We start from the raw sequence: 6000 nt of genomic DNA on the forward strand, positions 1-6000 counted from the left end.
ATTCTAGAAAAACAATTTAAATGCTTCATGTAAGAAGCACACCAAAAAGCACTTAAAGTGTTTTTGAAACCCAAATCAAATTCACCAAAAGCTTTCAATAAATTTAAAAGAACTTCCAAACGAGCCCAAAGATATTCAAATTTCACACTCTTTGTAGCTTCTCACATAGTCATCTTTATTTCTAACCATTGGATTGAATAAATCAAACACGGTCAAGACTAAGCAGAAGTATGTAAGAAGATCAAACACAATCAAGATTAAACAAGAGTATGTAAGAAGTTAAAAAGAGTGTGTTTACCATTTCCCTAAATAAGTAAATCTCTAAACATTCCCTAAGATGCAAGGAGATGTAGCTCATGTAGTTAATAATATCTAGAATTTTTCTTCCATACTCTGTTTATCATTAAATGATACGGGTATTTGATGGTATGGATTGAAAGACCTTATTAGAAAGCTTCAATCTAACGACATTGAAAGTCGTATCATAAGGAGTATGCAAACCGGACTCTAAATCTACAATTAAACTTGAGGTACTATTCCTCCCTTCCCTTAAAAATAAAAAAGACAATATCCTCCACATTCTTTGGCATCCATCAACAGAAATGTTTCTCTCTATTTTTTTTATCGACATAAAGTGTTCCTCTCTTTTACCCAAAGAAACCAACAGTTTAGCTTGATTTAGCACAACCAAATTTATGGATGGTCAGTTTGTTTGCAAGAAAGTTGGTGAGACATTCATGCATGGATATGGAAGATAATAAGGCTTTCTTTCTTTCTTCCGTGTTGATTCACGTGTTTGCATAACACCACAACAACTACTCAGAGGCTCATAGCAGCCACTCCTTACCATATATATGAACTCAATGACTAGTATCTGATTTATGGAAGATGATTCTCTTCCATTCTCTTTCCTCCTACTTAAAACGGTTACGATTAAGCCACACACACACACACACATATATATATATATAAAAGATGAAGGATCATGTTCCCTCCTACTTAAACGGTTACGATTAAGCCACACACACACACATATATATATATAAATAAGATGAAGGATCATGCAACACAGAGGTATCTTATGGATGTCGGCAACTGTAAACATTAATTCTCATGGACATGCATGCATTCCATCGAGTAATAAAGGGAGGATGTTCAAAATTTAGTCATGAATCCTTACACATTTTTGTTTGTATGATTTTGAATAGAAGAAGTATAGAAACTCAAAATTATGTTAAAACTGGTCATTTAATGAGAAATGTGGTCAAGCATATCAATTGTTCTCATGATTGTCATAATGTGGCATTCATTAAAGTTAAATTCCTAGGTTGATAAGTTGGTTAGTTAGGAGGTAATAATGAGTCACCATCTGATAAGGATGAAAGGGTGTTAAGTTAGCATCCTACAATAGTCGAAACTCTAAAAACTAGTCGTTTTGTATTCACTTGGCTAAAATAGTCTTTAAGATTGACATCACTCCTTATTTTGATCGCTGAGATTTGAAATTGATACAAATGGTCCCTGAGTTTATCCATCATCGATCATTTTGGTCATTTTGCGAAAAATCTATGTTAAATAAGGGTCAAAATGACAAAAATACTGTCAATTTAATAAAGAATGGGCCAAAATGATTTGACAAAATTTGAGTGTATTTTTGTAATTTTTCCTTTATTTAAAGGAGACTTTTCACAAAATGGCCAAAATGATTGACGATTGACAAATCAAGGACTAATTCTATAATTTTAAATATTAGGGACCAAATTGAGGAGTTATGTCAATCTGATAGACCATTTTAACTAAATGTCTAATAAATATCACCTTCGATATATACCAACTCCAACTTTCGGGTAGTACATGAATGCAAGGATAATAAAGGCGATACTTTACTAAATGAGTTGGATCGTTATGGGAGTAGTGACATAGAATCACCTTGTTGCTTCTTAAAATTTGGTTACGTACTCGAAACCGAAGCAAAATAGACAGAAAATCAAACAAAAGTGAGACACTTCAAAAAGGTCTAGGACTACATAATCCATAAAGCAAACGAAACGCAGAGACACAAATGAGAATATGAAGTATAAATTCAAAATTATTGATATAATTTACTCTTTCTACATATAGTGTAGTGTGTTAGCTGACATTTCAATGGTGTCACTCAAACAACAATTTTCTACGATGAACGGTTTCCTAACTTTCCTAGTAATTAATCGACTCAGATTCCGTCACATCAGTATCTCAACTAAACCAAATTTTTTACATCAATAAATAGTATATAAATAAGTTTACAGTACCATTTTCCAATTGGCAAGAAATAAAGTACTGACCAATGCTATACATATACATATATATATATATGTATGTATGTATGTATGTATATATATGTATATACAGGCTCTTTAAGGGAAGGGATCCCATTTAAAAAAAAAAATGGGGACACCCTTTTGACTATTAGATTTGACTTTAATGAAATTCTGTGGTTGAGATTAAATCACAGGTCATAAAATCTCAACCACACAATTTCATTAAAGTCAAATCTAATGGTCAACAGGGTGTCCCCATTTTTTTTTGAAAAATGGGGATCCCTCCCCTTAAAGGTTTCCTATATATATGTATATATGATCGTTTAAGAGAAGGGATCTTTATTTTTTGGCTTTTTAGTCAAAATGGTCACTGAGATTTGCATAACACAAAACTTTGGTCCTTGAGATTTAAAATCAATAGAAGTGGTCTCTGAGATTGTCCATAACCCATTATTTTGGTCATTTCGTTAAAAAAACTCCGTTAAGTTAAGGGTATAACTGTAGACATGTAAATTTTGTTGCATGCAAATAATGCATCACAAAGCTCCACGTGGCATATGACTCATCACAAATGGACAAGTCATCAATGACATGTGGCACAAATCAAGAAAAGGAAGCTCAAAAGCATTCCTAAAATGCGGCAAAGGGAAGAAATCTCCATAAAATCGGCAAGGGGCCCAAATTGCTCCCAAAACAGGAATAAAAGCTAAAACATCTTCACAAAACAAGCAAGAATTGAAGATTGCTCGCAAAATTGGCAAGAAAGCCCTATAGATTTTGGCCAAGTAAGGGAAAGTTGCTGAAATTAAGACACAAAACATGCCTAATTTTCCCATGATCAAGACACAAATCAAAGCCAAATCCATCCAAAGGCAAGCTTTGAGAAGTCTATAAATACTAGGTCCTCAGACAAACATAATGGTGGACAATTTCTACATTGAAGGGCCGAAATTCTCACAAAAGGAGAACCTCTGCCTAATCTTTGAAGACAAATATGCTGCCCAAGCTCTCTTCGAAGAACGTACAACCAAAGTTGAAGCTTTTTTTGGACCAAAGCCGAAGCATTCCCTTGAAGAATCAACAAGCACTTGTAATGACGTTTGATTCAAGATCAAGTTGCCAAGACCCTTGAATCAACGAAATCCCACGTCAACATCATCTTTGCCGCACCTTGAGGTGAAGACCATCCACGCATTGTTTTCAAGCTTAAAACTTGAAGCAATCGTTTAATCGTTCGCCTGATATTAAGTTATCGCGACCCTTGGATCAACAACCTGCGCATTTACATCAAATCTGAAGATTGAATTAGAGGAAAGTTGTAAACATAGATTATAACCCTACAAATTCATTAATACAAATCTACTTTGTACACATGTTCTTGTTTCATGCATTACAGAACTTTCGTGTTTACAAATTTGGCACGCTCGGTGCGACATCTCTGCCTTTCATCTCTGTCTTCAAATCCACAAGAAACACACATGACATCAAGAAAAGATCAAGCTATTCCCCCAACCAACACTAAGAACAAAAACATCATTGCAGCAAATGATGGCACTTTGGGCATCACAACCCGAAGCAAGGTAAGAGCTCTCTTTGTTGTGCCTTCCACCCCTACATCAACTCTGACAAAGGAGTAAGAGCACCCGAGGCACGAGCCCGTGATTACCCTGGCCTCGCTAAGGGTGTTAAGGGAAGAAAGCTCGAGGAGGTACTCCGAGTCGTTAACTTCTGATGCCGACTCGAGCAACATCTCGTATCCCGTAGCCATGCAAGTTATGACTACTAGTGCAACTTCAATTGAAGAGCAGCTGGCACAAATGAGTGAAGCAATCGTAAGGCTGATAAGGACTGTAGAGGAAAATGGCTTACAGATTGCTACACTCGTCAACCGTTTGGAGGCGTATCACAACGAGAATGCTGACCCGAAGGTTGATCCACCAAATGAGGAAACTGAAGAAAATGAGGAGCCTTTGATGGACAAAGCTGAGGAGAAGCTAGAGATTGATCGAGCTACGACGCTCATAGGATTTTTCTCTATCCAACAGCTGCAAGAGATTATCACAAGCACAATCAAGGCGCAATATGAAAGAAGCTAGCATGACTCCGTGTTGTATTTAAAGCCTTACTCTAAAAAGATTGACGCTTTGAGGATACTAAAGGGTTATCAGCCGCCAAAATTCATGCAAGTCGATGGAAAAGGCAATCCTAAACAACATATTGCCCATTTTATCGAAACCTGCAACAATGTTGGGATGAATGAAGACTACCTCGTCAAGCAGTTCGTGCGCTCACTAAAAGGTAACATTTTTTACTGGTATACCAAACTCGAGCCCAAGTATACCAACAGCTGGGATCAGCTTGAAAGGGAATTCTTCAACCACTTCTACAACACTCACCACACCGTAAGCATGCTGGAGTTGACGAGTACAAAGCAGTGGAAGGACGAACCTGTCGTTGACTACATCAATAGGTGGTGTTCATTAAGTCTGGATTGCAAAGATCGACTTTCTGAAACCTTCGCCATTGAGATATGCGTTCAAGGCATGCACTGAGGGTTACATTACATCCTCCAAAGCATAAAGCCGAGAACGTTTAAGGAGTTGGCAACTCGGTCCCATGACATGGAGTTGAGTATTGCTAATCATGGAGTTGACATTAAGTTACCTGAATGCAAGTGCTCCGAAGAGATGAATCACGTTAACGATCTTAGGTAGTGCAAGTATCATCGTATTGTGAGTTCAGTTGGCAAGTGCTTCATCCTCAAAGAGCTCATCATGAAGCTAGCACAATAAGGACAGATCGAGCTTGACCTTAAAGACAAGGCCACAACACATACTACCTCGATTGTGTTCAAATCCTTCGCTCCATACGACACCTTTAGTACAACCATCACTAGGGGCAAGCGACCAAAATGCACCTACCAATGATTAAGAAGGATGGACATTGGTGACTTACAAAAGGACAAGGAAGCCAAGACCACAATCCACAAATCCAAAGGTGGAACAAGGGATAAAGCATCACCCCCGCAACAATAGGAAGCCCAAAAGGAACGTAAGAGCTGCTAAGCCAACATATGTAGGGGATGAAGGAAATTTTGTGAAAAACATGTTCATTTAAGCAACATCTATAGCATGCAATTAACAAATTAAAGGCGGAATCATGCTTGTATGCACTTAAAAACAAAACATTAACCATGAAATTCAAAGCCTAGTAGTTAGGTGAACCAAGACTCAACTCAAAATTAAGTGAGTTGAGAAATTTATACCTTTGTAGATTCCTCTTTGCAGAAGCAAAGGATAATCACCCAAGAGATAGGGCCTTCATTCCTTGCTTCTTAGATCCATGGATTTGGATGGAAGAATAGGTTTCTCTAAGTTCCCAAAATTGAGAACCTCTAAGTCTCCACACCAAGGTAAGATGTGAAGAAGAGATGAGTGACCTTGGAGGAGAAAGATTACTAGTTAATCCCTCTAAGGGTGGCCGGCCTTTTTAGAGAGAAAGGAGAGCTTTGTGTTCTCTCCAATTTCCTCAAAAACCCTAAATGAATTTTGGCTATAAAGTCATATTTATACCTTTATTCATTGGAGTGGCAAACTTGTAATTAAAGCAAGTTCACTACCCTTCCTCTAAATGGCCGGCCTTAGGGTATTATTGGGCTATTTGGGCCTAAGTTGTCATACAACTTAAGTCAATGGACTTG

This window comes from Malus domestica, chromosome 04, assembly GCF_042453785.1.
Source record: "Malus domestica chromosome 04, GDT2T_hap1".
NCBI lineage: Eukaryota > Viridiplantae > Streptophyta > Magnoliopsida > Rosales > Rosaceae > Malus > Malus domestica.